General features: G+C 43.4%; 1 long non-coding RNA gene across 1 annotated transcript; it reads left to right on the top strand.

The window, feature by feature from the left end:
* The first annotated feature begins 14020 nt into the window (after window positions 1-14020).
* LOC116439750 lies at window positions 14021-18897 on the top strand. Its single transcript, XR_004238258.1, has 2 exons — window positions 14021-14111; window positions 14435-18897. It is a non-coding gene; the product is annotated as an uncharacterized LOC116439750 (long non-coding RNA).
* The last annotated feature ends 4749 nt before the right edge of the window (window positions 18898-23646 follow it).

The raw sequence follows: 23646 nt of genomic DNA on the forward strand, positions 1-23646 counted from the left end.
TGACTTGCTAAAGCCAAAAATACGTTTTTTTGAGTTATTTCAGGTGGGGCTCATTCAGCCTTCCCGTTTCCAACCCACTGTTTTCCTACTTCAGACTTGGGGTTTTTTTTTTTCCATGCTCCAAACGGGGTACTCTCAGCTTGACAGGCTTGGATGCATTTGATGGGGTTGTGAATAATAATAATAATAGTAATAAAAGTGAGGGTAGTCTGAGAAGTTTTGACTTATCAGCAGCCTTTTGGATGGAAACCCTGATGGCCAGACCATCTGGGCATTTCCAGGGATCTCTGCCTCTCCATGTGGGTGTCACTGGGAGGCACCTGGCATGGGATGCAGCAGTATCAACAAGATCCATCCCCAAAACTGGGAGGGGTCTGGAACGAAGGGGTTTGCTCCTGGTCCTTGCTCTTGTTTTAAATTACACATTCAAATACACTGTAAAATCCTTCTGCACTGAGCTTTATAATGCAGGCTCTGGAGGGCTCACTCCACATGCACCTCACCGCCTTGACTGGGCCAGCCATGGCAAGCCCACTCCCAGCAGGGACCACGGGAGGATTTACACCACCTTGTGCAAGAGGCTTGGCAACCCCAAGCTTTGGACTCACCTGCCTGTTCCTCCCAGGGACCCACAGCTTTCAGCCTTCCAGGGGGTGCTGGAGAAGCAGGTGGGGCAGGTGGCTACCCACCACAGGGCCAGAGATAAGAGGGAAGAAGGAGAGAAAGGGCCAAACTGGGTTTAAAAAGCCTCACCCAGTTCTGGAGTAGGAAGAGAGGTGGGAACGCTGATGGCTGGTTCAGGTGCTCTGCTTTGTCTATCAGGCACCAGGCAGGGACTCTCCTCATCCTGTGGGCTGCTGCAGCCCTTCAACTCCCCCACCACCCCCACAGCACCCAAACCTCCAGCAGCAGCAGGTCTGGCCCAGCTCGGCACAGACCAGAAGAGGAGGGGGAGGTGTCCAAGCATGGTGGAGCTCAGGGGCTGGAAGGAGAGAGAAAAGCTCTGGGGAAAAGCCCCAAGGAAGGAGAAGAGAGTAGAGACCTACCTCTCAACCCTGGTGAGCCCAGGTCAGGTGAGCTGGCCCAGCCAAGGCTGGAGAGATGTGAGACACTTCAAGAGAGGGCTCTGTGCAGCAAGATGTCCCTACTAGTAGCAGCAACTTCTCATCTTCCACATGTAGAACATCTCCTGTTGCCTTGTCTACAGCATCATCCTCTTCCTCTTCACCCAACCCTAAGTAAGAGAGACACAAGAAGTACACTGATCTTGGGTTTCTGACAAAATGGCAGTGGACTGCACCCATAATTGCATACACTGGGTCTTGCCACGTGAACTGGAAGAGTTTCAATTACAGTAATTTTCAGTTAAGTAATGCAAGTCTAAAGCCTGCAAAACAGAAAGCTACTTGACAGTTAAGTGCAGCTGTATCACAGGAGTTCAGGGGATAAAAAAGGTTTTTTGGCAGAATGAAGGCTTACTGACATGCTCAGTAGCCTGGAAAGATTATTTAGAGCTTTCTCAGAAGCCAGTTTCATATGTCTGAATTTCTAGAAATACACATGAAGTCTTAAACTGTGAAGTTTAAGATGCCTATTCATGTTCTTCTGAGCTCCAGTCCTCAAGGAGCCAAAAAGCAACACATGATGCAGAGATGTAACCTGCAAGTAGAATATGACTGACCTCACAGACCAGAGTTCACAGTTGTTCAAAACTGACACACTATATATCCAGCGTCAGAGGCCAAATGAACATATACTTGGAAAAATCCTCAATTTTCCAGAAAATACAACTGTTATGCATATTAGCCCAGGAAGCAGTCTAAGAAAAAGCCTAGGTATGGGCTTGCAATTCATAGGTTTAGTTGTTAGAGTCCAATATCTCTCCAATGTCTTCTCCCCAGTCAGTTTACTTTGGCATTCCAAAAGGTTTTTACCTTATTATGTCTTGGGTATACCATGTAGAACAAGATGGCAGTTCTTATCCAATTTTTAGTACCAAAGGTGCATGCCACAGAAACACCATCAGTAGAAGACAACAATTGCTGGGCCAGGTGAGCTAAAACTAAAATCTGCTCTTTTGCTTCTATGCCAGCCTTCCCAGTACAGACCAGTACAACGTGGGAAACTGGGGCAAACTGAAGCAGCAAAGACGTTACTACTTTAAAGTCTCATCTGGTGGATAAATACTTGTGAATGAAGTTTTGCTTTTTTTTTTTCTCAGTATCTGGGTGATGAACTTGACATATTGCAGGATGCTGTTTTCATGTGTACTGAGTACAGCTTTGTGATTGTTCATAATTTGTTAAAAATTAAATCCAAGCTATCTCAAATCAAGATACGACTCACTCATAAGCTCAAGTCACCAAGAATAAGAAGCAACCTTTAAACATTTAGATCTAAATATTTTCAGTCTCCAGGAAGAGCCACCCAAGATCCCACTAGAAATAAATACATGCTGAGGTGGAAGGGATGATACTGGAAACTAAAAGGAGTGTGTTAAAAAATCAAATTAAATAGTTAGACATTATTCTTAAAAATGAGAGAATAGTAACGGATTGGAATCCTGCAATACCAATTTTCCAGTAAAACTTCTTTGTTGCTCATAATTTAAAATAAACAAGGCTAATGACATTTGGGTTTTGCTAGCTTGATGAAATACAGCCATCTCAATGAAGGTTTTATTTTCTTTCTCTTCTTTCCCAGAAAAGCTTTAATATCTACTTGTATGAAAGCATGTATTTAGATACCACTGGGAATACAGTTTACTTTGGGTTCTGATTTTCATATTCTACTTGAAGCTAAGTTAGGTCCTATTTTTGCTGAAAACCCATCATCATGAACCGTTGAGCTCTGAGACTTTCCATCCCAATCCTTCTTCAGTGAGGGTATTCTACAAGAGGTTTCCTCAAACGCTGTGTCACAGGTAACTAACACCTTTAATTGCAAGTAGTTTCACTGCTGCAGATTTGAATTTGAGGTAAATTGGATTCCAAAGGATCCATTTATATTAGAACCTGTTTGTAAATTCCAGTGAACAAGCCCTTAAAGGTAAGCTCTAAGCTGATGAATTGGCCAAAGTCCCTTCAAAACGGCAGCCCTCGATAACATGTTCCTCCACTCATTGTTTTTGAAGGAAAGCTCCAGGTTTTTGTCTCAGAGACACTCACTCATGCTCATAGTACTACTCATAGTAGTACTACTCATAGTAGTCAGTATTTGATATTTCTCATTTATTGCTACAGTTCCATCTCTTTCAGTTCCTTCTTGGGAACCCTGATTTTCCTGTTAGCCCTTTGCTTTGAGGTTGTTCCTTGTTTTCCCTTAATTATTTGATTTATCAGCTGAACTGGTTCAAAAAAATCACTCTATAAAATAGTCCCAAAACAGACAGACATAGGCTTGAAGAAAATATAGAATCAAGGAATGGGAAGAACACACTGAAAATAGCTCATCCTCTGTAGGTCCTGGGAACATCACTGTGTGCTGCACTCCGGTGCACATGAGACAGTGCTAGCTCTCAACCCTTAAAAGGCAGGTGGTCATTTCTGATGAAAAGTGACACCCTCGCAAGAATTCGGAGCAAACCCTTTGCTATCGACAGCAAGCGTGTTGTTATCGAATTTGCAGTACGACTGTAGAGATGGCTTAGCCAAAGGGAAGATGGGAGATGGGGAAGGGCAAGGGGCCTCTTCCCCCCATCCTGGGACCCAGGTGACCCCTTCACCCCGCTGCCTACCCAGCTGATTACTGGCATTGCACCCACAATCAAACTCCTCGTGCCTTCTGCCTCCACAAAGGCGCCCTGTATTAATGTCCACGCTGTCTCTCTCCTGTAATTACACACTGCCAAGGTGAACAGAACAGACTCTTTTAAAAATAGATTCTGTATTTTAAGCAGCAATATGAGTGCTTTTGAAAAGGAAAAATACAAGGCATAAAAGCTTCCCAAAATAGCAGCGTGCGGCTTGCCCTGGCTGTGCTCAGGTGCAGCTATGCATTACTCCAGCTTTTTGATAACATCCTGTCTCTTGTGCTGAAGTTACCAAGGGGTTGTGAGGGCGGTACTAAATCAGAAATGTGTAGTGGATAGGACTGGTCCAATCTCAACGGCAGCCAGAAGGGAATGGAATATAAATCATGCTAAGTTAAAATAGCCATCCCAATTGCAAAACAGTCATGGTATTTTCTTTAAGGGGGAAAAGAAAACAGTGTCCTTAAAAGGTGCCAGATTGGCAGGGAGGGAAAATAAAAAAACTTCTGACTGTGCAAGTTTCTCCTGCCCCTATGCTATGGTGCCTCTGCTCTGCCAAGCGCAGAGGAAGGTCAGGGCAGAAGGCTCGGCACTCCTAGACAAAAGGAGCAGCATCAGAAGGCTCACATATCCACCTGTAGCTCCCTTGCCCTGGATCTCCCATCCTGGTGAAACAGTGCAGTTGCTGTGAAATCAGCCCTTAATTTGTACTGAAAGTGAGTCACACCACCAAGACTCAAGAGATGGCAGAGGCAGCTCTGTCAGGCTCCTTGCAGGCAGACGGGGGGCAGTGCATTGCCTCTGCTAGGTCTGCCCACAGTGGTGCCAGACACAGGCTTTGTTTTCCTGCTATAGAGAGACCCATCCCTAGGGAACAAAACAGAAACCACAAGTTCACTGAAGGCCAAACAACAGCATGTCATCAATTGCTGGCTTTGGCCACAGGTGAACTGAAGATCTGGAGATGCCCTGCTCCTCCGGAGAGGATCAGTGGGGGCTGGTGCTGCCAGGCAGCTTTGCCAGCTGCTCAGCACAGCATAAGCCCAGGGCTTTCACCCAGGGGATTTGCCCATTTTGGGTGAGGAATATGGAATGCATGGCAGTTGCTAGATGACATTTCTAATGGTAGTTAATAAGCTGGTTTTCTGGTTCCTGATTTCCTGCCACAAATCAGAGATTGGTTCTCAGACCAAACGAACTCATTCTTCTTTATGCAGGAGATCTGATGACTGATTCATAAATAATGGCTTCGGGTCGGCGGAAATGAGATAAATTGCTTTCATTAAAATTCACATAAAACAGCAGCATAGTCCCTGTTTGCCACCAGATTGAACAAATGTGCCAACATGCACGTTTTTCATTTTGCAGCCACTGATATTATGAAGTTGTTCCTGGACCTAATAGTTTTGAATGTTCATTTTTTAAAGTAATTAATATAAAGAGTGATGCTGGAAAAAATTGCCTCACCCTCCATAAAGTTATTTGCAAGCTGTAGGCATCAATACTCGTTTGTGTGGCTATTTTTTTTTAATACTGAGAAATGCACAGTTTGAACTTTTTCAAGTGAGGAAATGCTTCCAACATCTTTCTGGAAGCTCAGAGGAAATACGCTTAGGTGATTCCATTTTATTAATATAATAGTGCTGCACTCTGCATGAATCTGTACCTGCTGTGTTAGAAAAAGGCTTTGCAGTTACAAACTGCAGAACTAACTACATGAGGGGCTTGGGGGATTTATTTTTTCCACAGCAACAGAAACTTTACAAGAAATTATTAAAAACTCCACCATTCTCAGAGGTGTATGTCTCAGGAGATATCTTCAAAATGCAATGTTTTTAGAAAACAGACAGTGAGAGACAACTACAGGCTTGAAGTGGGGCTTATCTGTCCCATGGATGTTTCCCAAAGACTGAGCTGCTCAAACCATGTTTCCCTTTAAGACCATCAGAGAGAAAGAGGCACTCCAGATTCAGTCCATCCTATAGCAGCCATCTAAGCTGGGTCAGATAAACCATTCCTATTGCTCCCCACTGACCCCATGCAGAGCCTTTGGGAAAAAGTTTCAGCTTAGAGTTTCACGTACCCAAATTATGCCACAGGAATCACTTTCTAAAATGGACATTTTATTCCTCCAGAAGTTGAGCTATGCTGAGAATTCATACTGGAATAATATAAAATAGGTCAGTGGGGGTGGTAGTGCTGAATTACCAGAAATGGACATTAGGAGCTCTGGCACTCCAGCCATGACTCCCAGATTTTGGCCCGCCAATCATGGAGCGCCTCCAGCACCTGGACCAAGGCACCACCACTGCCACTCTGCCTTCAGTGGAAATTTTGTCTACCAGAACGCATGGAGACTAAGAAAAAATGTTGAGGGTTGGCAGCAGGCCTGGGTCTAAAATCTGAGTGTGTGGAAGAAAAAGGCAGCTGTCTGTAACAGCCAGCTGTAGGAATCTGTTTGATGGGTCAGGTTGGCATCTCTGAGTAAAACAAAAGATGGAAGAAAGCCGTTTGTATCTTCTCCAAGGAAGCCTTTATAAAAGTGGCTTCTTCATAAATGCAGAGCAAGTTGGTAGATAATATCAATTTTATGTTAAGGTTCAAAAATAAAAGCTGGGCCATCAGAAACATCGTGAAACTTCAGCCTACCACTGAGTGACAACTGCATGAAACAGACCCAGAGCAGTGGAAAATTTTAAGCCATAAATCAGCCTCGAAACTAGTAGGCCATATTGTTTTTATTCTGGGGGAGGTTATTTATTAACTCATCTGTCTAAACATATGGATCTTGACAAATGAAAGCTGCAGGGAGGATCTGCTCCTGTCCTGCAGTTGAAAACAATTAAAATTAAATTACTGCAAATATTCCTGTTACCCTCTCTTAAATGGCAAAGTACCACAGGAGCTGTTGCTCTCTATCAGTTCAGCTCACAAGGGGCCTATTTCCTGAAGCTAAAATGGAAAGAATTTTTAGTCTGAAACTTTTTTTTCAGTTAGTTACTGCTCACTTTTACTGAAAGGAGATAAATAAGTTAAGTTTTTGTTCTCTGTCATGTATCCTAACACTCCCATGTGCTGGACACCTGCAAAAGCTAGCAAAGCCAGCTTGTTTTCTTAGTGCAATTTATTTGACCTTTTAATATATTTGAGTAAGGATTTTATATCTAAGGCAACTTTACAGAACAGATTTGAAAGGTGACCTTCAAAGGAAACATCAAAATCTTTCTGAAAAAGGAAGCTTTGGAAATATATGTGAAAAAGGCTGCTTTTCAGCTAAGCTCCTGACTCAGGACTCCCTGGCTTTTTGGCACAGGGACATACAGAGCAGTGAGTTCACCTTGCCTACAGCAGACCTACAAGGGCTATCATACAATACCAAAGGGCCCAAGAAAGGTTTTGGATGACCAGTTCCAGAGTTTCCCTAACAAATGTCTTCTGTCTGCTGGCTGAGGCAGTCACTCAGCACTGGTTTTGATATTAACCTGCATTTTAATCCTTCACTGCAAATCGTTTTTGCTTTTATAAAGCTGGGATTGTCTAGGTCAAATGGAGCTCTTTTAGGGAGGGATAGGAGCAGACAGAGGCAAAGGGGAATGTTTTCTTTTAGTCATTGCATAAATGTGCACTCCCTTACAGTACTCACAAACCTGTGCTGGCCCAGGTCAGTGGCAGGCAAAAGGCTGCCCCTGCCATAGGCAAGGTCCTACAGCCAGCAGCACAATACATCCTTAGGGAAAAACTGGCTCCACTTGGCTTTTATTTTCAGCAGACAAGGGGTTCCATGAGCTTCAACATACAGTGTTAGTTTGACTGCATTAAGGAATGTGTTTGTCCCATGCAGAGCATTTCCCCATCACAGGGAGATATTGGAGCAGCACTTTCCATGCTGCAGGCCATGCCACCTCTGGGGGATGAGGAAGCCTTCAGAATTTGTTATGGTGTGCAATGGCAGAGCTGTCGAGTTCACCTGCTTCACTGGTGATCTCATTCACATCACAGATGAGGCACACTGCATGGAAGTGATGCTTCAGCAAGGGCTGCTGTCATAAAGTCCCTTCAGGAGCCACTGGGAGCTCTCCAGAGACCTCTGGATATAAAATTTCCCTGAGGTCCTATCCTTGCCTGACAGGGTAGAGGGAGTTAAATTGTTTGAGGACAGATGCAAAAGGTCTGTCTGGCAGAAATAAAATTTTTTAAAAATTAATTGTTGAGGCCTGGGAAAGTAGGTGCCCTTTAATACTGAGCAGGTGCAATTGCTATCTAGGGCTTCTTGCCAAGAAAGCTTGCAGTGGTATTTATTGGTTACACACATTTATCTCAAACCTGAAGATCTTTCACACTAAATCAGAGAACATTCATAATTAGGAAATTTCTGCTTAGAAAATCATGCCTAGAATGCTTGTGGAGCAGTATTTTTCCATCACTTCTTTCTGTTGTTCTTTCAGAATAGCATTGAGTTAGGAACATCTGTAGTCATATGGCTTTACAAAGAGAGGGACAACAATTTGAGAAAGACTTACATGAAGCTCACCAGTGTTTGAAGACCATCATTGAGAAACTCATTTGTTCATTGGAAATTTTTCCCTGCTCTGAGACAAATCCTGCAAAATCCCCTGGCAATGTGAAAGAGCAGGCTGCTTGCCCAAGGAATGAGCAAAGCTTACGAGCTGTAACAGTCCTATAAAAATAACAGATATCTTGAAAGGTGAATCCTGCAGATTTCACTGTAGCGAGAGCTCCTGCTGACTTTACATCAGTGAAGATTTCCCAGAGGAAATGGTGCTCCTGCAAAGTAGTGAATAGCCTTCTCATATCAAATTCATACTGAAATCATATTATTAGGAGCTGGGAATGTCTCCATAAGTTGGTCTAGAGGAGCAAGAATTCATTCTTAAATAATAAGGTCTCAAAATGAAATGTGGAGGCTGAGAAGACAACCATCAGAAATCTCTCTGTTTTCATCAGAGCTCAGGAAAATGTGTTTGCAAGTAATTATTATGGAGTGAACACTTGAGAGAGAGAAGATAGAGTGCTTAAGTTTGGACTCTTTCATGAGAAGGTATACAGCCTGATAATGTTGCAAATAAAGACTACTAGATCTTTACTGAATTTTACCATAATAAGCCAATTAACCAGTGGAAAGGTGTAAGTGCAGTATCTTCTGTTGAGAAAAGGAGAAAAAAAAAAAAAAAGAAGAAAAATTTGTGGGTCCAGTGGGATCAATCACTTTAAAGCAATAAAAGGTCTTGGTAGATGATCCAGTGGAGGTGAATGGAAAGCAAAGCAAAAGAGGCATTAACACGGTGAAGTGAAGGTATTTATAATCCGAGGTGAAACATTTGTGAAGATTGCTTTGCAGAGCTTTCTCAGCCCCATGACTGTGCAGCAGACAGCATAAAACTCTGCTCTTCTACTGCCAAATCAGGATGGTTTATGAAGTCACTTACTTCTGTCAAACAGCTGCAGCTGTAATGCTGAGAAGAGGCATTCCCCCACCCCTTTTTGCAATAAGATTTAATGTCTGTGTGATTGCTAAGCAGGAATAATGTCTTGTTAAACCTTTTTTTTTTTTTCCTAAGGAATAAATTAAGCTCCTTTTAACTGTGACTTGGGTAGTAGGTGAGGGAATTTTGTAGACTATGAGATAGAAAAGTATCTCTTTCCATTGGCCAGAGGAGTAAATTTCCACATGTGACTTTTAATTTTTTTATTTTTTAAAATTTGTTAACGTGTGATCAGGATCATCATCAGCTGAATACTTTCCGAATGTGGTTCCATACTCTGATAGATTTGCCATATTTTATGTTCACACTTTAAATGTTACACTGGTGTCATTCTCACAACTACAATTAAGGCTACCTCAAAAAACTTACTCACTGGTTCTTGGTGTGAATGCAGACAGCTGCCCTGGGTTGAAATTTTGCATGGGATGTCCTACCTTAGGAATTATTTGAAAATAGGGAAAAATGCCATGAAGGTCCAGCCAGCACTAGATACCTGCTTTCTTTTTTTCTTTTAAGCATGACTCCATCCCTCCAGGGAAGAGGGAAAAGAGCTCTGTTGGGAGCACAACATAGTGGTGTTTGCTGAATGTTGTGATCTCCAGGGCAACGCTGAGCATAACAGCAGGCAGCAAATAAACAGAGGGAATGCACACAAAGGTGTTATACACATTCCTACACAGGTCCTAGTGAGTGTGCACCTACTGTTGTTGGCGCAACTCTTCGCAGAGAAGGGACAGAAAGTTGAAGAAGTCCTAGGGAATGAGTCTTTTGGCTATTTTTCTAAGGTTATCCTCTCAGAGGAGAGACACGTGGGCAGCAGAGAGGCCGGGGGAGGAAACCTGTCAGAAGGCAGCTGCAGCTGCAGCCCTGAGATTGCCCTGCTTTGCAGAGCACAAAGTGGTGCCACTATCCCCTCACACTTTGGTGTGACAGCCACCCACCGGAGCCCAGACCTGTTACCTGACTGCAAGGGGCTCTTTTGTTATTTCCCACCATTTAGACTTTTTATAGTTGTTTCGATTAGTTGATTCAAACTGCTCTCATACACAAAAACACCCTATTACAGGGCCAGAGTTCCAGTTTCTTCAGCAATGCATTAGCCTCAAGCACAAATGGTTTTTTCTCCAGTTTCATTAAAAAGTCATTTAAAAGAAAGACCTCCCCAAAGAATCTCTATACTCCTCACTTGTTGGGAGCTCAGTGTGCTGAAATCCTGGTATGAAGATCAATAGCAAGAACCCATCGACATCACCAGGACCAGCATCCGATCTATGCTGTTCAGGTCAAATCTCACCTCATCACTGCTGCTAACAGGGTTGGCATTGAAAAGAAACAAACAAACAAACCAACCGCTGGCGGATTTGAACTCTGTCAGGTCACATGCATGTGTACAGAAAATTAATGACCAAATTGCAGAGAAGTATTTGGCAGATAATTTTCTCCTCAAGCTAATTAGAAACCAGCAAGTCCAGCCACAGTTCCACCAAACTGGACAGGTTCCCTTCTGGATGGCTCAAGGCTTGCAGAGATTCCTAGCTGAAGAAATACGAGGCCCAGAGACCTGGGGGAAATGTAGGTCTTCTGAATATCACTCTTCATGTTTTTTTACAAGAACTAGTGTTTATGCTGAAAATTTCCAGAACTCTTTCTTTCCCAAACATTCCCACTTAAAATGAATGTTTTGATTCATGGTCATTTAAAAAGAAAATATTGTTAAATTCTTTGAAATTCTGGCTAGAAATTCAAGAATCCCTTGGGAGACTTCATCTTGCATCAGAGTATACAGCACAGGTTTTCAATTCCTCTCCTTGTCCTCAAGATGACGGTGCAATGGAATGGGAGGGCAATGGGTTCTCAGGCCCTGAGTCTGCAAACACTTTGGGTACGGTTTCATGACTCAAAGTGCTCACAATACTGTGGTTTAATAAGTTACCACCCATCAGCTGAGCTGTGGAAACTGCTTGTGCACATACAATTAGCTCACCCTAATTGCAACTTGTGCAACTCACCCCCTTTCAGGAGATCTGTGCAGCTGCACATTTTTCTCAAGTTACTCCTTGGCATGTTTGCTGCTCAAGGTCCCGTTTCATCATGCCTTAATTGAGATGAAGTGTGCTAGAAGATGCGAGCATCCGACGTGCCCCTGAGGTGCGGATTCACAGCTCTCCCAGCCTCGTGGCCTCGGCAGGCTGGCAGTCCCCCACCAGGGTGAGCAACCCTCGAGCCAGGGTGTGAGCTACTCTCTGCAGTGCGTTGTGTTTGCCATGCAGCCAGTGAAAATCAGAGCAGCAGAGAGAACAACCTATATTCTGCCTCCCTGCCTTTGACATGTGCAAAGGAACCTGCAGCCCAGAAGCAGCTGCCCTCTCTCAGTGGTGACTGTCACCAGCTCAAGTGCCACACACAGTGCTACCACACCTGAAAAAGCTCAGTTTTTAATGATAGGATATTCCACTTCGGGTTCAGAAAGAGAACAAACACTGCTTGCACCTCTGTGATTTCATATACCCACCCCAACATCCTGCACTGAAGCATCTTTGATTCGGAGCTCTCTGTATGCATCTTTCTGTTGTGCTTTCCAAATAACACCACCCAATTTAGCACAACTGCTGTGCATATGATCCACAAAATCAGCCTGTTTGCTTGGGTTATGTATTTACATCTCTTGCTACCAAGCATTTGATGAAACAGCTTCCTCCTCCTTACCAGTCCTTTTGGGCTTGGATGACTCAAATCCTTACTCATGTGAGCAGTCCTTGCTTGAACATACACTCTGTTGTTTCAGCTGGCTCTTCCTACAGTAGCATCTAAAAGATCAGGATGTTTCCCACCAGCATGCAAGGTTTCAAACACAAGATATGCTTGCTACAGCAGGGAACTAGTGAATAAAAACTGAACCAGCAAGGAAACCCTGCGCACGAATGTATCAACAATTCTATCTGATAAAAGTATTCTCCTATTGTATTCTGCACATGAGGCTCAGGTTAACAAATCGGGCAAAGTAGCCCAGCAAAATAAAAAACTTATGTAGCAATGCAACAAAAATCTACACATACACTCTTTTCATGGCATGTATAGAACTACTTGAATTTTGTTTTCAAAATCTAAGATGAAATTTGAAAATCGAAAAAATAAATTAGAAAAAAAGTTAATGATTTTTCCTTAGGTATTTTTTCTAAATAAATCTCATGCTAACTACTCTACATTTTATTTTAGCTGCTTGGAACAGTTTGAGATTTAGATCAGAAAAGAAGTCTGGAACACTTTTTTCCAGAAGGTGATGGTTTTGCTCTGACCAGTCCTACCATTTAGGTAACGTTTCCACATCCCTGTAGCACATTTTATCTGTCGTTTACCTTTGAGCAGCACACCTGCATTCATGCATCCCTGCTCCGAGATTGCTTTAGCCTTTCAAATTCCTGACCAGCTCCAAAGAAGCACAGCTGCTTGTTTGTCAAACATTAGAGTGTATTTCCTTCACAGCCAACTTAAAATACTCAGTGCCAGGCTAAATGTGCAATATCTGTCGGACCACCACAGCTAGAAATTGAGTATTTTTAACAATTTTAAGATGAATATCCCATGGCTTAGGAGTGACCATCACTTTGAACCTCTCCAGACAATTCAGAGGTTGCTTCATTTGTGTTTAGTTATGTGCAAACGGGCACATGCTAAGAAAATGTCACGCAAAGCATCTAAAACTTCCCTAGAAAAACTGATTTTACAATTGCCACCACGGAATGCTCCGGTTTCTTTCTTAGTTGTGTTTGTGGTCATTACAGAAGGTCAGTGTGCAGTGAGCGCTGTTATGGCAGTGGCATCAAACACACAAAGTAAAGAAATAGTTGTCAGAGTTTGATTTTTTGCCAGTCCATCAATACGCTCCCTTTTGCCCAGGCACAATGTGAAAGTTTTTCATTCCAGACTCTGTCCGAAAGCTCCTGCCCCAGTGTGTACACAGGACTGAGAGCGTTCCCCGAACTAGCATCCATCCCTGTGATCTCCAGTGCCGCGCGTAGCTCCGTGTTTGCCGCCCGCGGTGCCGCACGGCCGCTCTGCGGCGGAGGAGTTGCGGCACACAGAGGTGGCACTGAGGGAAGCTGCCCTCGGTGGGCCCAGCCACAGGGCACCCCAGCTGCCACAGCCCCTCGTCATCCCTGCCACGGGCAAGACGAGGCCAGGCCTGGGCTCAGCCTCCGGATGGGAACGGACAACCCCGGACGGCTTGAGACAGGATTACTCGGGCGTTTACCAACTTTTCACGTTGCTGCCCAGCTCTGCACGTGGTGGTGCGTTACTTCAATGCCTGGTGTAACTTTGTTTCCCCAGAAGAAAACCCGCAGGAACTGGTGAGGAATCCCGGCCACCGTCCTCCAGGAGCCCCGCGGGTGCCTCTGGCGCCGGGCTGCGGAGACAGGCGCAGCCCCCGGGGTGACGGACTGGGGCTGCATCGATGTCTATCAGTCCTCCCCATCGCGGCTCCGCTCCGGAGCGGCACCGGAGCGCCGCGTCCCAACTCGTCCCTGAGTCTCCCGAGTTCCCAGAGCGCTGCGGGCGGGGCGCGGGGGCTGCGCGGAGCCACCCTGCCCGCGGCCGCCCAGAGGGTGGCGCTGGCGAGTCGCCACCGAGCGCGGCGGGGCTGCGCGGGAGCGGAACGGGAACGGGAGGGGGAACGGGAGCGGGAACGGGAATGGGAGCGGGAACGGGAGCGGGAACGGGAACGGGAACGGGAACGGGAACGGGAGCGGGAGCGGGAACGGGAACGGGAGCGGGAACGGGAACGGGAACGGGAACGGGAGCGGGAGCCGGGTCTGGCCCGGCGGCCCCGCCGTGGGTGGCCAGAGGCTGCGGAGAGGGTGAGAAACTGGGCGCGGAGCGGGCGCGGGGAGGGAGGAACGAAAAGGTGGGAGGAATTAAAAGTGGAAAAAGTGATGCTGCCGTGGGGGCTGCGGAGGGCTGGGCCGCGGGGGCATGGGATGGGGCGGGGGAGGAGAGGAGGGGAAGGGAAAGAGGAGGCAGGGAAAGGAGGATAAGAAGGGAAAATAAATAAATAAACAAAAGGAAGAAACTTCTCTGCGCGTTTTCCTCCCCAGCTTTTTCAGAAGGTCAAAATAATTAAGTTAACTATCGCTATTTTTTATCGCTATTAAATTTCCACCCACTTCCACGCTATCTGCAGGGATTGAAAGAGCAGGAATTCAAACGCCACGGGAAGGCTGTTTTCAAATACAACGTTTGCTGCACTCCCCAAAGCGCTGGAAATCTACAGCTGTGGCAAGGCATAGACTTCTTCTTTTGAATCACACGGTTACTTTGGTGATACCACAAGTGCAACTCTGCCTTCACTAGTGGTAACATGTACCAGTATAGCACCTACCTCTCCCGAGGAGTCAAAAATTACAGCAGAGGAGAGGAGCCTTACAGCTGGTGCAAAGCTAGACTTACCTGTCGGACTGTCCCACTTACACTGTGCCATGATGTCCAACAGGTACATTTTGTGTTCAGAGTCACACTAATAGGCTCAATACTTGCCAGCAGCATGAGACTACACAAAATAGAGTATCATTGGGCATTCCTCATTTTAATGGCAGTTCTGGAAATGCTGAAAGCTTTCTGCATAAAACCAGATGAGGGAAAGATGCTTAGTGCTACAATAATAGTCTTTAACCCAACTTTACTAGCTTGGGTTTTGGTTTTTTTTTTTCAGGAAATCATGTTTTCCAGCTTTTGCTTTCCTGTGCATTGTCCCTTGGAAGACTGTTAATATTGCAGTGTCTGAGCCCTGAGTTTTGTTTGGCCCCTGCCATTGCACACCAGTGAGGGTGGCTGCAGTACTGCCAGGAGACACAGCAACATCCACCTGCACGTGAAGGAAAACTACAGTAGACTCTTTCCAAAAGAATCTGCTAATCATTTTTGTGTTACCTTTTCAAATAACTGCTAGTGATTCAGGCTTGACATGGCTCCCATAATCTTCACACATAATTAAGCAATTTATACCTTTTATCTGTGGGTAGACACTGCTGTCAACACTCAGGCCTGTTCTGGAAATTGCTGAATTGCTTTCTTTGGGAAAAAGAACTAACAAACAACAACTACCTCTTGCTTTCTGTAACCTTTGATTAAATAAACTTAAATAACAAGACTGTACTGTAGGGAAATTTGCTTGTGTGGGCCATTGCTTTTGAAGCTGATGTGACAGCTTGTTGCACGACTCTGTACGCATTCTTCCATTTCACTGTGACAAATGCAAGAGATGAGTGGAACTAGAAGTTCTTCATTTTTGTTACTCTAAATTGGTAAAACACAGCGCTGTTGGCTCTGATGTTACACTGACATCAGTGTTTCACACCTCAGCAGTCTTAAAGGGGCCATAGTGTCTTCAGGATGGGCTGAGGAGCCCCAGAGTGGACTCCATACAAACCCAGAGTCTTGCTGGCACCCCTCTTACTGCAGCATCAATGTTAGAGGGAGCAGGGAGAAGTCTTGCTGCCTCCACAGGTTACCATTTGCCTGTGTTAACAGGATATTCTGAGTAATACATGTGTTGTCTTCAGTTTTCTGAACTTTTTTTGCATGGACAGGGTTGTCCCAAATATATGTATCATCAAGGAGCCCTGCAAGGGCCCCAGGACATCTGGACTCTGAGAGAGAAATAGGAAACTTGTGCTGGGGGTGAAACAGGCTGCAGTGTCAAACCAGACATTTAAAAGAGATCCAGACTCTGCAACACATGGACATAAATTAAACTGGGAAAAAAAAATAATGTTAGACTCATGGAATCCTCAGTTAGAGGTGAAAAACACTCTTTGTTCTTCTCTTCCCCACAGTGAAATAGGATGATTTCTTTCATAACTGCACTGTCCAAACCACTTTTTAGGTTCATGGCTTATTTCCATTACTTTAGCAAAGGTGTGTGTCATTCTGCATGTAATATTTGAAATAGGGGGGACTTGGTAGCACATTCCAGGTTAGCTAGTCCATAACCACACAGAATACTATCATGAAAGAACAACTCCTCAGTCTCATGCAAAGGGAGGAGAAATTGAATACAGTTAAGAAAATACAGATGTAACCCAGTTATTGGGAGGATTTTTCCAGTTGTTGGATGTTGCAGATGGTGGAGGAGTCCCTCCAGAAAATATTGGTTCACTCTTCATCCTGGCACATGCTGAACTCATCTGCACAAAGCTAAAGGAGACACTAGAATTAAGGAATCAAACCGTTTTTCATAGAAAATTCATAGACCATTTTTAGGTATTTCTCGCCCTTTTTTTTTTTCTTTTTTTTTTTTCTTTTTAAATGAGAAAAGCAGTTATGTTAAAAACATCATGGGGAGTAATTCTGAACTGGCAGAGAGATGGGATAGATGATTGAATAGATTCTTTCCATCTCCGCATTTTGTGATCTATGAACTCACCTTTGGGAAACTTTTCTCATTTCAGATGGAGTTTCACTCCCCCAGGGTTGTCTGAAGAAGGTGAGATATTTAACCTAAGCAGCATTAACACTACCACTGTGTTTTGGCTTTAAAAGCTAGCAAGATGTCTCAGCCCAAAGAAGCCATCACAGCGTGACTCTTCTCTTGTTTGCTTTCTTCCTGGAGGTCTCTCCACAATACTTTCTGCTGGTGCTTCACACTGTAAGCCAGAGGTACTGACAGCTGGACGTGCTGCAGAGCACATCCATCCTGAGATGTGCTGCACCAAGTCCCCTGTGGCTTCCTTTTGCATCCCGGCTTGTTCCTCACAGGGAGAAAGATCACATGAGGGACACCAATGAAATATGGTGTCCAGCGCAATTTTTAACAAAAACTCATCTTTCTTCCCTGCAGGGGCTGGTCCCCTTGCCAAGGACTGTCGAGGTATGTGTAAGCCCTGAGAAGTCCTGCAGCTCTGTGCTGCTTCCAACACCAGGTTGGTGCTTAGTGAGCATGGCAGTGTCCTCAGCCAGTAATCCCATTTAATGGGGCTCATTATAATGCACAGGAACTGGGTGACAAGAATTCAAGTAATTCTTTTTAACTGAGGAATCTGCAGAGAAGTTCACATGGGATCTAATGACTCACAATACAGTGTTTCTTCAGAGAGCTAACAGCAAATTAGAGGAGAGCCTTCAAAAATGAAATGTGTGGAGGAGAGGACTGGAGTCACCAAAAGCAGTCCAAAGCACTTGATCAAGCACCTGGGAAGAGTGAGAATAGTTTGTAGGAGTGGCAGTCTGTGCACATGTGGTGATGTATTGCCAGGCTTGCAAAAGGATCAGGGACATCTCCAGCTGTAGAGCAACTGATTTTCCTGGCTTCATTCGCATGCAAACTATCTCTGTCACAGTACCCAAGCGTTGCTTCACCTAGGTTGCTTTCTTCTGGGTGGTTGATTTTACTCCAAGAAACTGCGTTTATAGCCAAAAGCCTGGGATCGGGAGTAATGTTTAATTTAGTTTACAGTCCAGGGGATGTAAGGAGGAAGTAGTGTGAGTATCAGTTCAGGAAAAAAACCAATACCCTGGAAAAAGAGACATAAGAGGACATTCACCCATTTCAGCTAGAACATGGTGCTAAGAGGACAGCGTCAGACTGATCTCCAGTGGTCTACAGGTTTTCTTTATATTCTTATTAAACTTTCCAAATTAGAGACAGTGCAAACTTATGTAAATAACAGTATGTAATACATAACTATTTTTGGTGTAAAAATGACTCCTGTGGCCAAGAAACAATTAATATTTGAAAAAGAAAAACCTCAGAAAAGTCTCATTGCATTTATATTTCTTTTCAGACTTGAGCTTTGTGGCTTGGAGAATGGATACACTGGCCTTTTGCTGGTGTGCTCTTCAGCTCTTGCCACAGGCATCTGAGTGCAAGGGAGCTCAGTTGTCCTCCCCAGACCCCGACACATGCAGACTCTTGTGATCAGGAGCCTATGCTGGTCTTGCCACAGATTTCCTGTGCGGTCTTGGATAGGAAGGTGTCTGTGTGCCTCAGTTTTTCCATCTGTAAAATAACAGCGATGTTACATTGCTTCACCAGTGCAGCTAAATTTCTGCTTTAAAAGCACTCTGTGACCTTTGGGTGAATGGTGGTAATGAGCTGTTTGCCTTATTTATAAGTATCATTTGCTGTGATATAAATATTTTTTTGTATTGTTCATACTGTGTTTATTTTGTGCAAGTGAATACAGTCCCAATGAAAGCAGGAGACCGAGTATTTTGCTTTCCCATGTAACTCAACCAGCATTCCCAAATTCTGATCTCTAACACCTCTGCTATTGCAGTCCTGGGCCTCTCTTGAGCAGAAACTGCTGATCGTGCCAAATTCTCTGGTGTTTTGTAATGTGGGCTAACATGTGCCGAGGTGTGGATGAGACCAGTAGACTCATTTTCACTTAGGGCCTGCGGCAGCACTGAAGCTGGAGAGAACAGAAGTGAAAGGTCAGTGTTTCTCTTCCCTGAACCACACAACTCCTGTTTTAAGGCAAATAAAAATATCATGTGACTCTTATGGTTTTTTAAATTTTTTTTGACAGCTGTAGTGCCTTTCTTCCAACTTTACACCAAGAGGACATTTAGATGTTATTACTTTTGTATATTTGCATTGTTCCTTACTTGGAAGGTTTGTTTGAAATAAAAATAACTGTAGACCTACTACTTCTCTAATTTTTCTAATTTTGTGTGTCTCAGTTTATGTGTAGAGTGTTAGCCAATATTTAGCTGGCTTTCTGGAATAAAGTTGGTGAATATGACCATGCACTTTGAGAAAATAAGGTCTGAATAGACATGGACAAACAATTAAGTTACCGCAACCTAAGGAGTGTCTCTAGAGAATAATTGAAGTGAGCACTTAGCTTGGGTGAGCTGGGATCATGTGCACAATAAATTACTATGGCTTGGAAGATGACGAATAAATTGTTAAATCACAATAAATTGAAAATTTACCATGTCCATGTCCTTCAGGACATGGCAGTATCCCCTTTCCACTTCCAAAGGATGGTTTCAGCTGCTTTTCTGGGCTTCCTCTGGAGTCAATCAGAGAGGCACACACAAGCAAAGAGATGACCCCACTTATTTTGTGCATTCTGTTTTGGAATGGTAGAAATCAAACACTTTGATGGCTGAAGTTGGTCAGATGAATCTTACATAAAATACATAAAATAGTATTATTATCAGAACCCTTTCTTTTCTTGAAGGGGTGTAGCCATTGAATGATAGAATCCCAGAATGCTTTGGGTTGGAAGGGAAAAAGAAAAAAAATAGTTTTGTGTTTTCCACTGGGACTTCTGCTACAGGTACTCACATTACCATGAGAAATATGAAGCTGCAGAAGAAAGAAAACTAGCTGTTGTGAAACTTTGAATTTATTTAACTGAAATCAGGAGTGCAAGCTAAGCGTTGTATCAGAAACTAACCTACTACATTATAGTCTGCCTGCCACTGCTCTTATTCTTGGTGGCTAGGGTTTTTCATGGAAACAGAAATACAGAAGTTATTGTTATCCTGGGCATAACAGCTCACCCTACAATAGTTGCATTTTGATTGAAATGAGTTTTTGACCTGGCAGAGTTTATAATGAGCCAAATTTGAGCAGTTACAGTCCCAGGTCCCTTGAGCACCTTACAGGGAGAGAGCAGAAGAACTTGATGGTGACCAAGCAGCTGGCCAGGAAAGCCCTGCTGGTGGAGTCCTCTGCACTTGCTCTTCATCAAACCTCAACAAAAGTTTACAGAGAACAAGCAAATGGAGGGGTTTTCAGCCACTGGGAGCTGGCAGAAGGGGGTTTAACCCCTCGCGTGCCGACACAAGCCCAGAGGTCAACGCTGAAACCCCTCTGGAAGGCAGCACTCGGTGCCCAACACACAATGAAAAAGGGGTACAGCTCCTCACCCAAAAGGGGCTGTATCCTTCTGTCACTGTTAAGCAGGAGCGAAGGCGAAGTAAAGAGAGGGGACTCTCCGTATGTGTTCCATGTGAAATCACAGGGACGAAGAGGCCAATTGCTGGGAGCGTCCAGAGACCTTAAACTGAGTACAGAATAGGTGGGGAAAGGGATCTCAGCTAATGGGATAGAGACAAGAAGGTGGGATTGACAGGAAGGGAACCAATGGGAACAACACATAGGAGGGACTCAGGGAAGGATCCAATGGGGCATCGAGGAACAAGGAACTTTCTAGAACTAATACATATTAAAGAAGGAAAATGAATATACATAACTGCATACATAAAACAGAGAGACAAAATATTAACCAACCAGGGGAAAACATGCAAAAGACAGAATAAGGGACTCATGGGTTCTCACCACGGCTGAAAGTTACATGCTAAACTTGGATTTCTAACCAGCACAGCAGGTTGTCTGAGTTCTCGTCAGGAGAAAGAGTAGTTGTAGCTGCCTGTGCCGCTACAAGCAAACAGTCCCTTCCCTACTCAACATAGTCTATTTGCATGTGATAAAGAATTAGGTGGATTCATTTTCTGCTGTAATTGAGGAAGAAAAGGATATCAGGATATACTGTCTGCTGTATGTGTGATATTCATAATGGCATAATTGGAAAAGGGGCTCCATGTTTCTCCTCCTTTCTGGAAATAAGTTGCTGTAAAAGTATAACCAAAGGCAATAAAAGTGTCAGTTGGGAAAAAAGAAAGAAAGAAAGAAAACGGAAGTTCTTTAGTAAAGACAGTAAAGCAAACAAGCAGGCATGGATTTATCAGTGTGAGAGGAAGAAAAGGAAAGAACAGGAATAAAATAGAGGGGAGAACACAGAAAGAAAATATGGCACTTGTCTGCTAGGAGAAGGATTCTTTTTCCAGAGATTAAGGGAATCACTTTGTCTCCTACCATTTTTTTTCTTAAGAAAAATGAAGTGGCAAAACCAACAGAACTTCTCCAGAAGCAGGCTTAGTGGAAACTGAGGTGAAATCTCTGTGGGCTGCAATGGAAGTGTCCATTGGTGAGGAGGAGGAGGAAGAGTCAGCAATCCAGCATGCTGGAAGGGGAGGCAAGCCTGACAGATGGCACTGTGACAGGCATGGCCATGAGGAAAAGCCCGGAACAAGAAGTCATGAAAGGAGCTCAGATCCACTGACCTCTGTGATCAGGCCGTGTATCAGAAGCTAAAGTGAGTCCACTAACAAAACCTCATTACATGTTTGCTAAAATTTTGCTGAAGGCATTTTAAAATTCAGCTAATGAAAAAGCTACATGCTCTTTTTCAGACTTGCCCAGGAGGAAGTTTCTCTGTCCCAGAGCTCTCTTCAGAGATACTGGGGGTAGCTCAAAGTATCACTACAGAACTGTCATCTATGGGGTGCTTCGATTTTTTTGTCCACTTTGATAGGTTTGTGTGAAATTCAGTGTGGTGCTCTCACTGAAAGTACCCTTTCTTTATTGTTTCCCTACAAGAACTGCTACTTGTGTACCATGTCAGTGAGGGAACATGACAGTTCTCAACTACAACTACAAATCACTTATTAGACATGAACAGTAGTTTGGGTTAAATTTACTTGGAACAAGTTATTTACGAAAATGTTTATCATCAATACAAAAAGAAGGCTGGATAATTCTAATACACATGAACACCTTAATTATTTCAAAGCTTCTAACATACATTTAAATTTGTTATCTCTTCTGGTTTATATCCTCATTTTGGTTGACACACCTATATGTAATATTTAAATCTTCTATCAGTACAGTTTCTCATATTTTATGTTATTTTTATTCTATTCTTCAAAATTACCTTTAATAAACCCCCAAATTTTGGTACCACTGAAATTATCAAAAATATGTTTATGAGCTCTATCTCTTTAAGAACAAATATAAAATCAAACTGGATTTTTTTTTACTGTGAGCCATTTTCAACTTCTAAATGAACAAGGAACAGTTTGAAGAAATTTTTGAAGTATTGTCAGAAATATCTTCTTACTTAAAACAAATCCATATCACATCAGCCTTAAACTTTACAAAAATATTCTCCTTTGCCAAGAGACCACATGTGAAGCTTCAGGTGGGAAAAAATTAGGCTTACAGAAGAAGAAGAAAAAAATATTGGGTCTTCCAATAAAAATCAACATGGAACTGCTACTGTAGTTCCATTATAAAGACTCATAAAAACATTTCCAGTTGCTCTCTAGTAGGTCTCATTTCCATAAGCAAATCCCTCTTTATTTCTTCCACAGTTTCTTATAGGTCTTTAAGGAGCTATGAAAAGTCTGTTGCCAACAGGGAATTTCTTGCAGAAATAAAGTGTCTTAGGAAACATTTTTTTATAGATCTGGAAACATATTAATGATTAAAGGCCTGATCCTTCAGAGCTGAGTGTTTGCACTTTCCATTGGCTTCTGTGTGAATTACAGATGCTGGGCATCTTTTCATATCAGATATAATATCTACATACCTCAAGCGTTAGATGATTGTACCAGGCTTGTCAGAAACCTTAGTGCTTTGCCTTCTGAACCACACAACACAACAGAGGTTCTCATATTGAAACCCAAGAGTTTCAAATTCAGGATTCAGGTCCTTGAGATCATGGGACAGACTTAAAATTTGTGAGCTTTTTCAGTTTTTATGTGAATCATAATTTTGAAATTTTTTTTAAGTATGTTTCTTGCCTTTTAGGTTTTCCCTGCAGAAATCCAGGCTGGAAATGCACTTTTCTTGAGAATAGAATGGTTTACCTGCTATCACCTGTCTCCTGCAGCTGGGGCTAAAGAAAGATGACAAACATTTAGAGTTGCACTACAGGCCTCAATGTGGCTAACTCATTGTCCCTCTTGCAGGTCTGGTGATGTGCTCCTGCCTGTCTGTCCCGGCACAGCCCTGTCCTTTCTCAACACTTAGCTGGGGACACAGAATCAGAGCAGAAAAAAAAAATCTGTGGGAGGCAGAGCTGCAGCTGCTGGAGGAGCTTATTTTATCTGTCAGCAACTGTACATGAACCCTCTCTACTGCAGGATAAAATCTGACAGAGAGGCGTAAGTCCTGACAGAGAAAGTTTTATGTACATTAAAGTCCCCATCAACCTGTCAATGCATAAATGGCCATGTGCAATGTAAGTGATGATTAAAAGTGATCCAAAAGAAAGCATTTAAAAACCAAATGAACCAATCCACTACACCAGATCTACACTGAAGCTTCTTGATAACTTAAACTGTTTTTAAGTCAGAGATCAGCAACAGAAGGCCTGACTGCCAAAAGGCATTTTAGACATTCAGCAGATTTCCTATTAAAATGTAAGATAAGAAACCATCAAAATATAAGTGAAAAAGACCCCAGTCAGCTGTATAAAATTTCTTAAGGAATCAAGGAAAGTGTGTCCCATTTGTGGGACTGCTCCAGGGCCTTCTCCCTCTCCTTCAGCTTTTGGGTTTTTGTGTTTATGGCAAAACCAGTTTGGAGTTGGAATG

Source organism: Corvus moneduloides, chromosome 2 (genome assembly GCF_009650955.1).
Source record: "Corvus moneduloides isolate bCorMon1 chromosome 2, bCorMon1.pri, whole genome shotgun sequence".
NCBI lineage: Eukaryota > Metazoa > Chordata > Aves > Passeriformes > Corvidae > Corvus > Corvus moneduloides.